The sequence below is a fragment of the Phyllostomus discolor genome, chromosome 2 (genome assembly GCF_004126475.2).
Source record: "Phyllostomus discolor isolate MPI-MPIP mPhyDis1 chromosome 2, mPhyDis1.pri.v3, whole genome shotgun sequence".
Lineage (NCBI taxonomy): Eukaryota > Metazoa > Chordata > Mammalia > Chiroptera > Phyllostomidae > Phyllostomus > Phyllostomus discolor.
Genome location: NC_040904.2, coordinates 192,811,523 through 192,828,711, shown reverse-complemented (window position 1 = coordinate 192,828,711; position 17,189 = coordinate 192,811,523).

The following is a 17,189-nucleotide window of genomic DNA, read 5'->3' as shown; positions in this document are numbered from 1 at the left end:
TGTCTTTCTTTAACTGGCTTATCCTGCTTAGCATAATGTTCTCTGAGATCAAGAATATGAGGCCTAGCTAGAAAAAGTCCAGCTATTGTTAACATAACAAGAATGGTTTGTGTGACATCGATGTAACCTGGCAGCAAGGAGAGTGAACTGGAATGTGCATGTGTGAACAATGATGACTTCACTGTACTAGTCAGTGGGGACAGTAGATGCCATTAAGTGAGCATGTGCACTGTGTGGCCATCGCATTCAAAATGACTGAGCAAGTAGAGCAACAAATCTGCATCATATTTTGCATTAAGCCCTGGCTGGTGTGGCTCAATGGATTGAGGGCTGACCTGCAATTCGAAAGCTCGCTGGTACAATTTCCAGTCATAGCACATGCCTGGATAGTGGGCCAGGTCCCCATTTGGGGGCATGCGAGAGGCATCTGATTGTTTCTCTCCCACATCGATGTCTTTCTCCCTTTCTTCCTCTCTTTCTAAAAATAAATAAATAAAATATTTTTTAAAATTTTGTGTTAAGCTTGAACATTCCTCCACAGAAATTATTTGGATGGTTCAGAAGGCCGCAGCTATGGGCAACTGGTAATTTGCAGCTTCATCACGACAATGTGCCATCTCATGCATCACATCTCATGCAGCCCTTTTAGGCAAAACATCAAATCACCCAGGTGACTCAGCCCCCCTACAGCCCAGATTTGGCACCCTGTGACTTCTGGCTTTTCCCAAAACTGAAATCACCTTTGAAAGGGAAGAAATTACAGACAATTGATGAGATTCAGGAAAATATGACAGGGCAACTGATGGTGATTGGAAGAACAGTGTGAGGCCCCAAGGTGCCTACTTTGAAGGGGACTGAAGCATCATTGTCCTATGTACAATGTTTTTTGTATCTTCTTCAATAAACTTCTTTCATATTATATAGCTAGATACCTCTGGATAGACCTTTTACGCTGGAAGGAATAAAAGTAGTTTAGATAAAATAGAAGATCAAGTCAGCTATTTGGAATACAAAGTAGAAAAAAATACCCAATCAGAGTAGCAAAAAGAAAAAAAGAATTTTAAAAAATGAGAATAGTTTAAGTGACTTTTGGGACAACATATGGTGTCACGTGTACATAATGTCACATCTGCATTTAGGGGCACCAGAAGGAAGAGAGAGAGAGAGAGAGAGAGAGCGTGCACACAAAGGATCAAGAACCTATTCGAAGAAATAACGACAGAAAACTTCCCTAACCTGGTGAAGGAAAAAGACATATAAGTCCAGGAAGTGCAGACAGTCTCAAACAAGATGGACCCAAAAAAGCCCACATCATGACAAATCACAATTAAAATGCCAAGGGTTAAAGATGTAGAGAGAATCCTAAAAGCTGCAAGAGGAAGTTACCTGCATGGATTTGTTAATTACAGTTATCCAGAAGAGAAACTTCTGTGATGACAGGAAGCAGCAGTGCCTGCTGAAGCTGGGTAGTGCATCCACTGAAGTTACACACCCTTATTCTGTCTTCCACAGGGACTGGGAAAGCAAGAGTTACCTCCCGAATTCCCTGAATGTTTGCATCCAAAGAGCTGTCTCCAAGGTCCTTAAAGAAAGTTTTGGGTGGTAGATTCTCATCTCAAAGGGCAGAGAAAGGATTTATGATTGCAAGCTTTCTAAAATAACTGCTCTAAGAGGAGCCTGTCTATCCCTAAGTTTTGACTGAAATCAACAACAAATTCTCCTGGAAGAACTGAGTTAACTGAGCTACCCAGCCAGGGCAAACATTGAGCTCTTTCTTAGGCAGGCATTTTTAGTGTTACCTGGGGTTACTTTTAGTGGGATTCTTGGGTTCCCCAAGATGAAAATTAAGGGGAAATCCCAGAGAAATTTTTAGACAGATTTTATTAAGCTTATGCGAAAACTCAAGGAGGCAGCATGGAGAAAAGGAATGTCCTCTGAACTGGCTTGAGGGCTGGCCACTTTTGTAAGTTGGGGACAAAGCAGGCTTGTGCAAAATGGTGGGCTTCTGGAAAAGGAGGGCTTGTGAAGGGTTTGGGAGTGGAATTTTCCAGGTCAGGGTCAGGTTCCTTATCCCTCTGTGAGGTAGCTAGGCAACTATCTTTGCGCCTGCTCCATAGGGACAAGATGGTACTGTTGCTCATTACCGCCGCATCAGAAAGGCTGTGTAGCCGTTGTACCTTGGTCATCTGCGCATGCAGGTCAGTAGGTTAAGCATGCAGTTAGAAGAAAGATACAATCAGCTACCTCTGCATTTTTGAGTAGGGAGTGGAAGACTGGTGACATTTTTACCATCAGTTTAGCCCGTGTTTTTTCTGACCACCTAGTCTTGACTTGACTTCCTTGTCACCTCCTATTTTCCATCCTGGGCCCAAGTGTCTCTGCTGTCTCAGCAGGGGCATGAGCTTGAACTGCTAGATGCCATGCCACAGGGTGTCAACAAGTCTCGTAGTGCAAAGATTTGGACGAAGCTGCTAAATGCCAAGAGTTCTGCAGTTCTCACTAACACACATCAAAATGAAAGAGAGTGCAATGAAGAGCATGTATGACAGTTTCTTTCCCTAATCCAACCTGCCAAAGAGCTTTACTAACTTTAATTTAGGCATTATAGTACTATGGGCTCTGAGTTCGCTGTTAATGAGTCAACAATATGTACTAATTAAGGTGTCTTTAAACAGCAACATATGTCAAACAAGTTTCTACATTAACCTGTCAACAGAAACGTGAGCAGATGCTCATAGGAACCTAACCCTATATTTTCCCCAGAAGCAATAATTATTCAGTGTTTTCTGTGAATTTATACAACTTGACTACCATGAGTTACAAAAAATTGACAGTGTAGATAAATAAACAGATAGTTTTAAAATTTAACAGTAAACAGTAAACTTTAAAAGTTTAAAGCTTTGGCCAACAAAAGCTATTTTCAGGGAATATTTTATCACTGACATTGTTTAGTATCGCTGGTACTTGTTGATAATAAGAGGCAGACTAACTTTCCATACAATTTACCATTTTTAAATTCTCTACAGACAATTCACCACCATCCATTTATTGCCTGCTTAACACTCCCTAGGATACCTTCTCTTCCCTATAAGGATCCAGATAATTTAAGGCCCACTATCTTTCTAACTTCATTTTCTAACCATCTTCCCTTCATTATCTTGGTACACTGTCCTGCTTTTTTATCACAAGAACATTGTAGGGGACCGGTTTGTTTCAATCTGGCAAATGTGACTCAGCTCTGTATGGAAAACCTACAGAAGCCAAGTGGTGGGCAGGAGCCAGACCCTCAAACCAAGTTTTCCCGTGGGAATCAGGCCTAGAAAATGCATACAGACTGTTATGGCTTGCTCTTGCTAAAACTCCATCATCCTGGTCTAAAACAACAAATGTGCATTATCTATCTTCAAGGTAACTTGCAAAGCTTGTGTGAATTTTCCCAAGGACAGAGCTAATCAGCTAACCGCCTTCCCTATCTGCATGTTACTTTCATTCCCTTGAATGTACCTAAAATGTAGACAATAATATTCTATGTAATAGATAATAAAGTCTTCTTTGATGTAAAACCTAAGAAAAACATAAAAAAGCTTGTCTAGGCAAGGGTCGAGGTGCTCTCCCCTTGAAATAGTGGCCATGCTGTCCACTTTTTCTCCACAGGATTGCTGTCCCCTGTGCATTTATTCTCGTCTTCAGCCACAATAGGCGGGACTCTGCTGGCCAGAGTCCACCACAGAACACACCGAATTGTTCTTGTCTCAGGGACTTTGGACTTACACTTGGGCTGGAATGCTTTGCCTTCAGGACTTTGCATGGTAGGATTTTTCTTGATAATCAGTTTTCAGTTCAACTATCACCCTCTCCAAAAAGTCTTACCTTACTACTCAGTCTGAATCAGAATACAATCAGGGTGCCTGCCAATCTATTTCAATCACATAATACAGTTTTTCTCTTTTTTTTTTCAAAGCACTTTGCAATATCCTAATATATCTCATCTGTTTAGGAATAGGCTCACCTGTCCACTTGTTTGTAAGGCCCATAATCTTAAAATCTTGCTTGTCTTGGTTACTGATACTTTCCAAAAACCTAGACTAACTTCTGATTCATTGTAGTTTATCAATTCATATATGTTGGGTTGATGTATAAAAGAATATATAGGAGTGAATGAGGATACTTTAAAAGTAATAATATATGTACAGAATAATCAACCCAAGATAAGGCAACTTAATTGCATAACGGAAAAATACGCATGTCATTGGAAGGATTTCTAAATCCAAAGTCCACGTTCTAATGAAGGCATCACGTTGCCTTGTTTCTGATTCTGTCTCTTATTTCTTGAGCAAGTTTATATGTGTTGTTTGAGTTTCCCAGCTTGTTTCCTCACCAGTGACATGCTGATGGGTCTTAAATCTCTGTTGTGATATTTGGGTGGTATGTAAGGGAAGTCCCGGATAACAAAGATGAAAACGGGTTCTCTGTGGTGTAGGATGGAAGTCAGGATGCAGTAATCAGGTAGGAGTGAATTAGGTGATGGCGCCATCTGCTGCTTTATATTAGAAATTTCAAGGCAAGTTAGAGGAATTTAATCTGTTTTATTCACTTGTGAATAAAATCAAAGAATCTCTGTAGGCTGTACTTGACTCATGCTAAAATTGTGACTTTCACTCTGCTTAAAGGAATCTCTGTTTCTTCACCTCTAAGGAACTGTGGCTGTTAGGAGGTATCTTCTATTATGAGCAGCCATTGGATTCCTTTAACAATTACTACATCTGTTTATTTTATTTTTGATTTCTGCAACCATATTGTAAGTTTCAGAGGACAGGAAACTTATCTTTTTACTACTAATACCCAGCATCTACAGTAGTACTTGCATGAATTAAATAAATGAATAAAATATCACAAATGTAGATCTTTTAATGTGTTTATTTTCTTCCTCCACAGAGGACTGTAAGCACCATGAGAATAGTTTCCATGTGTATGCATTACTGTCTACCCAGTTAGCACTAAAGAAGGAAGGCATTTGATAGAGAGTTTTTTTTCCTGAGAAACATTTTATTTTATTTTTTAACCTTTTTTATTGTTGTTCAAGTACAGTTGTCTCCATTTTCCCCATACAACTCCCCCTCAATCCAGCCATCCCCACTTCCCACCCTTGAGCCTACCCCCTCTGGTTTTGTCCATGTGTCTTTTGTAGATGTTCCTGAAAACCCTTCCCCCTTTCTTAAATGAATGAATGAACCAAATAAATAAGAAAAACTTCTATTACACATCTCTTTGTCAAACTAAACTAAAATAACTTGGAGAAACCAAAATATCTGGATACTATTACTTTGGTATTTAAGTTACTGGAGTACACACAGTAATATGTCGCCCAACGACAGGGATTGTTGAGAAATGCTCCATTAGGTGATCTTGGCATCACAGAGTCCGCTTACACAGACTTGGACGGTCTCACCTAGGCTGCACGGTACAGTCTATTGCTCCTAGGCTACCAGCCTCTACGGCATGTCACTGTACTGAGTACTGTAGGCAATTACAACACAATGCTAGGTATTTATGTATCTGAACATACCTAGACTTAGAAAAAGTACACAAAAATGTGGTAGAAAAGATTGAAAAAAAAGTATACTTGTGTAGGGCGCTCACTGTCAATGAAGCTTGCAGGGCTGGAAGTTGCTCTGGGTGAGTCAGTGAGTAGCTGTGAGTGAATGTGAAGGACTGTGGACCTTATAAAAACACTGTACACTTAGGCTACACTACATCGATTAAAATTATTTTCATTTCTTCAGAAATAGCCTCAACTGACTGTAAATTTTTACTGTAAACACTTAACTTTTTCTTATTTTAGTATATAATCTTTATTGTGTTTTTTCCATGACCATTAAGTCCCCTGATTTCCCCCACCCCCTAGCTTATTATTATTTTTTTTGGTTATTGACTTTAAGCTAAGGGTAACACTTAGCTTAAAACATAAACACAATGTACAGCCCTACAAATTATTTTCCTTCTTTATATCTTTATTTTATAAGCTTTTTTCTATTGTTAATTTTGTTTTTTTACTTTCTAACCTTTTTGTTAAAACTGAGACACAAACATACAAATTCGCTTAGACTTACACAGGGTTAGGATCATCAGTATCACTGCCGCCCACCTCTCCATCTTGTCCCACTGGAAGGTCCTCAGCTGCCATCTCCTAGGATGGCAAGGCCTTCTTCTGGAACACCTCCTGAAGGACTTGCCTGAGGCCTTCCTTGAGGAGGTGTCACTCTTTTCAGAAATATGTCCCTGGTGGTTGCTTGTTTTCTTTTCTTTTTAATCATAGTTTTGTTTGTAAGCTGATAATGCACCTTGAATAATTCTCTCTAATAATGGACACCTTTTGGTATTAGAGTGCATGTTTAAAAGCTTTTAAAGGAGCGTATTGAGGTCTGCAAAAGCTTCCACTAAACCCTTCACTGTCAATTGCTTGGGGGTAGTCTTCTCTTGCAGTTTTCTTTTCTCTTGCCTCTTTGGCTATGCATCCTAGTCCTGGTTCCAATGACAGCTCATTAGGCAGTTCCTCGGGAACTGCCTGTTGGAATTCCTCAATGTCATTCTCATCCACACTCAGGTTTAAAGTTTTCTGCCATCTCAGTCACTTTTTTGATTTTTGCAACTTCCTCATCTTTGCCAAATTCTTTGAATTCATGGCAGAACCTCTTGAGTGTTTTTTTCCAGGTATCAGTCACACACTTCTCGTTGACATCTCAAGTCCACACAAGGTTCTTGATGCAGTCATAGATGTAATCCTTCCAGAATTGCATCAGTATCTTCTCAGTGTCTTTTTTAGTAGGAGCAATACCCTGGACAAAAGTCACCCTTAGAATATAGGCATTAAAAGTTGCTACAACTCCTTGATTCATTGGCTGGATCAAAGAGATGGTATTTGAAATAAGAGACACCATTTTGAAATTGGGAAGAAGATCACCAATAAAAGGAGGATTTCAGGGACATTATCAACAATAAGCTTAATCTTAAAAGGTCTGTGTTTTTCCAAACAATACCTCATTTCACTGGCATAGCAATTCAAAGGGGCATCTTAGAAGATGAGCTGGGCCATGTGGAGAGCAGGATCAATAAAATGGCATCGGTCTGGTCAAGGAACATAAAGTATATAAAACAAAATGGACTCATTCATGTCAACCAAGATGGCTGCCAGTCAGCCATGACACTTTGGTTCAAGAGGGAAACTATCTAAGTCAGAGCAGATGCATCTGGCAAGGAGGCACACCTCAGATATGTGCACATGTGGTAGAGGAGACATGTCTGCAGGGGAACCACCCACAGACAGGCTCTTGGGGAAATTCCACACTTGTCATCAAGGGTGTCAAGCAGAATAGCCATGTACCACCTACAGGCTCATGGGAAAGTTCCACATTTGGCATCAGGGGTGCCAAGACATTATTCAAAAAGACCCAGAAGGGTGGAGTGCACAACTTTTAAGTTATAACTGAGGCAAGTTCCAGGCCACTGCTGAGTCAGCCAAGCTCCACACACCAGAGTGCTGCTCCATGCCACACTGATCTCCCTTGACATTGGCTGCTGGAGGTTCTGCCCTGCTGGATCGGAGACCTCATCTGCCCTGCGGCCCACCTGGTTCTGGAGATCCCTAGTGATCCTTCCTTGCAAGATGCTGACAACTCCCTTGACCATAGTACTGTCTCCCACACCTGCAGACTGAGACTCTTGGACTCAGGGTCATTATCCCCCATGGATTGCTCTGTGTGTGTGTTATAGTTCTCTTAGTTTGTTAGAGTGTGAGTAGCATATTAATGTATATTGATGTTTTACTTTGAATGAACCTGTGTTCAGTAACACTGAGTGCATAACATAGTTATTGCATGTGACTCTTCTCTGTTCCTTGGTGCCAGGCTGCTCAGCAGGCAGTTAGCTGAGCAGTTGCCTGGCTGACTTATAAGAAAGACTATATCACGAACCTACACTCGTGACAGGCCATCAAGGACTTACTGCTCCTGTAGCACACTGGCAGTGTGTGCTTATTAATCTGTTTCAAGGCTCTCAGGTTCTCACTGTGACAGATCACAAAGGGTTTCAATTTGTAGCCTGCAACACTGTCTGCAAGCAACATTGTCATCCTGTCCTTGAAAGCCTTGAAACCTTGAAGCCTTGACATTGACTTGATCTCTTTATCAATGAAACTTCTTTTAGGCATCTGTTTCCAGAATAAGGACATTTCATCCATTATGTAATAAATGATGAGTCTTGAATTGTTTAAATCACCCAGAGCTAGCAAGCAATTAAACACTGTAGGTGGGTCCAGCCTTTTCTTTCAACATCATAACAAACTTTTTACATTGGCTGTGATCTTCGTGGTGCTGACAGGGATACACTTCTGTATCTCGCCTGTAACCCAGGTCATTAGAAGTTTCTCTGTGACTTAAACAGACCCTTCTCAATTTTTTTTGGCAGGGTATCTCATTGCCTTCGATGAAGCTGATGCTTTAGCAGTGTCTCTCACTTTGTTCTTCTCTTCAAGATCATAGATATGGTGAAATGTGTGAAGGGTGAGCAGTAACTATCACAGATTCTCCATTTTTGTAGCCCTAATCACTTTTAATTTTGTTTTCAGATCAACACTTGATGTAACCTCTTACTGGCAAGATCAGCAGAGGACTTGGTATGCTTAGGGGCCACAGTAAATCTAATAACACAAGACTAAAATGCAAGAGAAAATGATGCAATCAAGAGACACTGTAAACACAGGATGTATGAGGCTGCTGCCAGCGTAACATGCCCTACTGTTTTGCAGTAAACTTTTTTTGTAAGTAGAGCAAGTTTACTCTAAAATAATGATAAAAAGTATTGTATAGTAAATACATGAACCAGTTACATAGTTGTTTGTTATCATTATAAAGTACTATGTACTATATACATAGCTGTATGTGCTTTCATACAACTGGAAGCACAGTAGGTTTATTTACACCACAGACACGTGAGTAATACATGCACTACAACATCATGACGGCTGTGATGTCACTGGGTAGGATTTTTTCACTTCATTATAATCTTATGGGACCACCGTGGTATAACTGGTTTGTGGTTGACTGAAACACCACTATGCCACTCATGACTACAATCAGGTATTTTATTTACTTGTATTTTTTTTAATTTAAATTATTTTATTGTTGTTCAAGTACAGGCATCTGTATTTTCTCCCCACCCCTCCTCCCATACCCCCAAACCCACCTCTCTCCCTTGCTTCCACCCTCTCCCTTGGTTTTGTCCATGTGTCCTTTATATTAGTTCCTGAAAACCCTTCTCCCTACTGTCACCTCCCCTCTCCACTCTGGCCACCATCAGATTGTTCTTAATTTCAATGCCTTGGGTTATATTTTGTTTGCTTTTTTGTTGTTGTTGATTATGTGGTATTTTAAAATTATCTGTTAATCATTCCACATCATTTTCAAAATATAACATACATGCTTAATAAGATGGGCACAATATTTAGGGAAAAAGTTGCTTATTTAATTATTTTAAATGTTTGCATTTGTTGTAAATAAATTAAAACGTTAGTGCTATCTCTACTTTTTTTTTTTTGTAAAGTACAGTACAGGAAATGGAGAAGCCAATGGTGTGGGGATTGCCTGAGGGAGTAGGGGGTGCTGGGTGGAGGGGACCAAAGGGGAAAAATTAGGACAACTGTAATAGCATAATCAATAAAATATAATTAAAATAAAAAAATAAAAAATACAATTAAAATAAAAAATTAGAGCTATCTCAGCATATCGCAGAAAAGAGCTTAGCAAATGAAGATGATTTGATGTTTCTGAAACTATTGAGGTAGATTCCTGCTGTCAGTTTTACAGGATGCTTCACTGAACTTAAATTATTTATATTATTATTAAATTTGTCATTCTCTAAGAGTAGGATTATAAATTATCTGTTGACTATGCTCTTAATGAAATAATGAACTAAGAAAGAGCTGAGGTATATGACTGCTCACTTTATTATAAGATGGACCAATAAGTTTAAATGTATCCTAAACAAGGACCAATTTAATAATTTCAAAGCCACTCTGATTTCATTATGGTCCAGATACAAGTCATATGCTTAGCACTCCTACTTAGAGTTGTGAGTTTTCCAATTGTGCAAATGCTTAGAACCACTTCTCTCTCATTACAAAAAAGTTGTTCCCAGAAACCTAGAGGCCCATCAGTTTCTGGTTTGTGGCACCTTTCACACGTTAATACTTTGTGCACCATGCATAAGGATGAGTGAGTACACAGAGGTGGAGGTTCGGAGGACTTTGTAAGTAAATGTAGACCTGAAAAAGATATACTTGGAGATAATTGCGATATAAAGATCAGATATTTTAAATTCACTCCTTTAACTTGTTGAGATTTAAAAACTTGAGCTGTTAAGCATACATACCCTGCTCAAGTTTCCAAACCACAACAGCCTAAGTCTGTGAAATACTCTAAGGTAAACCAGTATTTAAAACAATATTCATTTAAACACCATCTATTCCCACACTGACCCAAATGCCTTGCAGATCCCTAATCTACTCAGGATATCTCTACAAAGAAGAAACTGAAGAAATCCTGAACAATACTTTCTCTGGTTAAGAAAATAAATGCCAAGTCAGGGTAGTTCTACAACACACTATTTTAACAATGACACAGCAAATTCCAAGCAATGCTGATAAACACAATTAAACCTAAATTAAGAAAGTATGTTATTTGGTCAATTTTCTGTAATAGGTTAAGAATTTACTATCAAAAACAGAAACACTTTAAGGACCTCATAAAGACAGGGGAAAAAAATAACTAATACAATAAATAGCTGATATTTTTTTAATTCTTACCAAATCCTAGGCACTATTTGAAGTATTATATGAATATCCATTAACTAACATATAGGACATTAGGATCTATAAGTTACTAGTGTTATTTCTATCATTTAATTAAGAAAATCAAGGTAATAAGATGTTAAGTAACTTGACTTAGATAACAGAAATTAAGTGATTGAGATTTAAATTCAGGTAGTCCAAATTCAGAGTCATTGTACACTTCTTTAATGGCATGGAAAAAAAACACGGCATGAACAATAAATTTATAACAGGGGTTAGCAAACTTTTTTTGCGAAGGACGAGAAAGTAAATATTTTTAGATTTTTGCAAAAGATGACAGAGTAAATATTTTTGGACTGTGGATCACTTACAGTCTCTGCTGCATGTTTGTTAAATGACACTTTAAAATGTGAAAACCAGCCTTAGATTTCAGGGCATACATAAATAGGATGCAGCCCAAAAGCTGTAGTTGTAGCCTTGAGTTAAACAATGACAAGGATAAATAACATTTGTGTGGTTGGGATAAACAAGCCGCGTAAAAACCAAGCGACAGAAGGAAATCCCTAAGATAGATCAGATTGGGGTAATTGCTTCTGAACCTAAGATCTGGGAAGACAACATCTATAAAAACTGGAGACAGAAATAGGGAGGATGATAGGACCATGACTCACAGGCACTATCAGCTTGACTAAAGAAAATAGCTTTGACATCGACGTTGAAATAGAAACTATACCAGTTACAGAGGCGAAAAAATTCATCTTCTGGCCTTGATCTAATATTTTTTCCAGGGATCCTTTCAGCTCAACATGTCTTTGTTCAGAGATATCAGTAACTCCAACAGAAAGAGAAACTTAAGTACCCAATTGCAAAATCTTTCTCCTGGACTTTTGCCTAGAACTAAGATAGAGAAGCAAAAACTGGACTTACCTTCCAGCCTGGCACAACCAAATAAACACAAACAGGAGAAAATATATAAAGGAGGAATTATTTTAAGAAAACACTGGGTATGAGGAGTAAAAAAAAAACAATGATCTATGAAAGATGAAAACAAAGAAGGTGAGTTCTGTCATTGCCCAGCTGACCATGTTTACACAGTTTGCAAGCCACACACAGGGAAGGGGAACTGAGGAGCATATTGGAAAACACTTCAATTGAGAAAGACAAAGGCAGCAAGCATTCAGAGGAGAACACACAAGAGAAGACATGAGCTGCACAGATGGAGAACCCCAGAGATCTGCAGAGGGTCTTCCATGAGGTGTCAATAAGGTACAGATCAGAACATCAGTGTGAGGGAGCCAAAAGAGGGACAGGGGAAAGAACCATACAAAAGCAATAAAAGAAACAATAACCAGTGTTCACACAGATCAGAGAAAAGTGCCCCTTCCCTATAGCAAGGCTGGAAAAGATCATAATTTATGGAATATTGGATAGAACACTCAGAAATCTTCCCTTCTTTGTGGAGAATAATTAACCCAAGACTGAGAATTTCTTGCTACTACCTAACAATCATAAAAGCAATACCCAGGAGCATCACTGTGTTCTATATAACTTAAAAACATCTGACAAGCCCTGGCTGCTGTAGCTCAGTGGACTGAGCACAGGCTGGGAACCAAAGTCTCCCAGGTTCGATTCCCAGCCAGGGTACATTCCTGGGTTGCAGGCCATAACCCCCAGCAACCCCACATTGATGTTTCTCTCTCCCTCTCTCTCTCTCTATCTCCCTCCCTTCCCTCTCTAAAAATAAATAAATAAAATCTTTAAAACAAGAAAAAAGTCTGACAGTAAAACTCGGGGATATTTATAGAAACACAATAAAAGCTAGCATTGATCTACGTAAAATTAACCATGTCTGAATTTCAATCAAAAATTAGCAAGCATGCAAAGAGTCAGAAAAACAAGGCCCTGTGGGAGATAAGGTCATAAGGTGAAAAATAAAACCAATTCATAAGTTAGAATTAAAAGACATGAATGTTAAAATGGTTAATACTATCCTAATATAGTCATATATTTTTAAAAGCTACATGGAGACATAAAAGAAAATTTTAAAAAGCACCCTTCTAGAGAGACAAACACTAAAAATAGTGAGGTTAAAAAATGTACTGTATGGTATTAATGATGGATTAGACACCTACAGAACAAACTGATAAATTTGAAGATATAACAATAGAAACTATCGAAAATAAAATGAGAGAAAATAATTTTAAAAGGAAAGGAATGAAGGGAAGGAGGGAAGAAGAAAGCAAGAAGCATTAGGGTGCTGTGGGATAACTTCTGGCAGCCGAATGAGCATGTAGTTGGAGCCCCTTAACAGGGCGTGGGGTGTGGGGAGTGAGAAAAAGGGAGGACAGAAACAAGTATTCAAAGAGATAATAGCTTAGTAGCTTAAATCTTTATAAACTTCATGAAAAGGCAAGAGGAATTCCTCACAAACAGATGTGCACTGCAGGAAATGATAAAGTCCCTTAAGAAAAATGAAAATGTCACACTGTGATACTTTGGATCTAGAAAAATGATAAAGAGCACCCAAAATAGTAACTGAATGGGTACGTAATTTTTTCTTATTCTTTCAATATTTTTAAGAGATTTTATTTATTTATTTTTAGAACGGGAAGGGAGGGAGAAAGAGAGAGAGAGAGAAACATCAATGTGCGGTTGCTGGGGGCTGTGGCCTGCAACTCAGGCATGTACCCTGACGGGGAATCGAACCTGCAATGCTTTGGTTCACAGTCCGCACTCAATCCACTGAGCTACGCCAGCCAGGGCATTCTTTAAATATTTTAAAAAGATTATTTACTGATAAAACAAAAGTAACAACTATGTATTTTGGTGTTTATAACATATAAACATGTTATGTGTTATATGTTATATGTTATACATGTTATATAAACACGTATGGCAACATTTAGCATGAAGGCTGAGAGAAGAGAAATGGGAGTATGCTGTCATAAGGCTGTATTCCTGTATATGATATCATATACAGTGAGTTATAATGTACAGGTATGTGATAAATTCTGAAATGACTACTAAAATAACAAAACCAATGGTAAGAGGTAATAAGACAAGGATGAAATAAAAGTGGGATAGTAAATAATATTTAATTAATACAAAAGAAAGCAGTATAAAAGAAAACACAAATGAGTTGAGACAAAATGAAAACAAATATAAATATAATAGAAATCTAATTATATAAAAATTACATTAAATGCAAATAGCTTAAATGTTCAAACTAAAGCCAGAAATTATTGAATTGCATAAAATAGCAAGATGACTATATCGCACTTAGAAGGAACACCAAGTATAAAGACAAAAACATAGTTTAAAAGTAAAAGGATGGAAAAGGCAGCAGTGCCTGTATTAATTGCACTCAAATAAATTTCAGAACAAGTCAGAGGTATAGATGTTCATTTCATAATTATATAGGGCATAACTTATTAAGAGGGACTAACAAACCATGATATTTATGTCTCTATTACCAGACCTTCAAATTAAGCAAAGCAAAACTGGTAAAACTGCAAGAAAAACAGACAAAACTATAATTATAGTGAGAGGCTTAGATGCTCTTCTTTCAATAATTGATACAGTAACAGACAAAAAATCAGTAAGTATATAGCAGAGATGAACTGAGTTATCAGCTACCTTCATCCAATGTATGTTTTCAGAAAACTCTCCTCAGCAGCTGCAGAATAACCATTCTACTTAGGTGCACATAGAACATTCACCAACAAGTCTCAATAAGTTTAAAGATTCTAGTCATAAGGAGTATGTTTTCCACTATAATAGAAATAAATTGTAAACTGATTAATGATCTCTGAAAAAAAATCCCCAAATTTATAGAAACAAGTAACACACTTTAAAACAGCCAATGGATCAAAGAAGTACTTAACAAGAAAAAGTAGCAAGTATTTTGACTGAATGGACATGAAAACACAACATATCACTAAGTCTGTTGCATACCACTAAAACAATATTTCAGGGGAATTATAACATTACATTGCTGTATTTGAAAGGAAGAATGATCTTAAAACAATGAACTCAGCTACCATATTTTAAAAAGACACTAGAAAAAGAACAGCAAATCAAAATATAATTAAGTAGAAGAAAGCAGTAACAATTAAGTAGAAACTAATACAATAGAAACAAAAATAGTAATAGTGAAAGTAATCCAATAAAACAAAAAGTTTCCTCAAGAATAAAAAATATTTTTTACAAATGAACAACATCAGGAATGAGAGAATTTGCATCACTACAGATTTCAGATATTTTAAAATAATAAGAAAACAATTTTAAATGTTATAACAATAACATTTAAACATCTTACATGAAATGGACAAATTCCTTAAAAAACACTGATCACTGAAGCTTACTCAAAAGGGAATCATTTATCTAGCACTACATGTATTAAAGCAATTGAATTTGTAGTTTAAAATCTTACAACAGCCCTGGCTAGTATGGCTCAGTATATTGAGCACCAGCCCGAGAGCCGAAAGGTCTCAATTCTTTCAGTTCACTTGTTCAGTTCCCAGCCAGGGCACATGCCTGGGTTATGGACCAGGTCCCCAGACGGGGGTGTGCAAGAGGCAACAGATTGATATCTCTCTCACACATTGATGTTTCTCTCTCTTTTTCTCTCTCCCTTCCCCATCTCTAAAAATAATAAAATCTTTAAAAAAATTAAAGTAAGATCTTACAACAAAGAATACCCATGCCCAGATGACATTAGTGGTCAACTGTAATAAACATTCAATAAACAAATAGTACCAATTCTACATAAAATCTTCCAGCAAATTGACATAGATAAATAACTTTTCTGAAAAATAAACCAGAACAGTACAAGAAAAGTAGTTGTTCATGTTGAAAATATTAATAAATAATAATACAAGAATAAACTCTGTGTTTTACATATTCACAATTATAAAATTACTTTTGCCCCACCCGGTATATCAACATCTTTTATTAACATAGTTGAAAAAATCCTAAACCAAATTTTAGGGGATTTAATCTACTTACTTATTTAAATGACAATACTCGTAAATCACAAGAATCCAAGGTTGGTTTAACATCCTAAAACTAAGCCCTGGCTGGCGTAGCTCAGTGGATTGAGTGTGGGCTGTGAACGAAAGTGTCACAGGTTCGATTCCCAGTCAGGGTACATGCCTGGGTTGCAGGCCATGACCCCCAGCAACCACACATTGATGTTTCTCTCTCTCTCTCTATCTCCCTCCCTTCCCTCTCTAAAAATAAATAAATAAAATCTTTTAAAAAACATTCTAAAACTAATCAATGTAATTCTTCACATTAAAACACTGAAAAATAGAAAAACTAAATGATCATCTCAATAGGTATAGAGGAAGTATTAGACAAAATCAACACTCATTCCTGATAAAATTTCTTGGCATCTTAGGAATAAAAGGGAACTTCTTCAAACTGATAAGGGACATTTATGAAAAGTATACAGTTTACACCACACTCAATGGTTCAACATTGAGTGATTTCTTCCCAAGATCAAGAACAAAATAAGGATGTACACTTTCACCACTTTTATTCAACATTGAACTGGAGGTTCTAGTCTATTAAAACAGGCGAAGAAAAGAAATAAACAGCATCCAAGTTGGAAAGAAATAAAAGTGTTTTTATTAGCACACAACATCATTATATAAGTAGAAAATCCAAGAAATCCACAAAAATATTACCAGAATAAGTGAGCTTATGAAGTTTCAGAACACTGTTAAATATAAAATTATATTGTAATTTTGTATGCTAACAACAGAAATTAAAGTTACAAATTATTACAAGACCATCTATGGTAGCATCAAAAATATGAACTATACAAGGATAATCTAGAAAAATATATGAAACATCTGTACAGAGAATATTATAAAACACTGCTTAGAGAAATCAAAGAACACTAAAGTAAATGGAGAGATATACTTTTTTCATGAGTTTAACAAATAAAGATTTTTGAGATTTCAATATTCCCTAAATTTGTCTATAGGTTTAATGCAATTACATTAAAAATTTCTAAAGCTTTTTTTACAAATTCAGAAATTCAAAAATTTACAAAGAAATGCAAAAACCTAGATAAGTCAAAACAAGTTTAAAAAACATTAGACTAGCACTATGTTATTTCAAGATATATTTAAAAAACTGCAGGATTCAAAGTAGCATGGTAGAGTAAAAATATACAAGTTGATCAATGGAACAGAACTAAGTCCAGAAACAAACCCATGCAAAAATGGATAACTGATTGTTGGCAAAATGAAAGGCATTGTAGTGAAAAACAAATATTCTTTTCAGCAAATGTTGCTAAAATAATTGACTATCCATAAGTAAAAAAAAAAAGCCTTTG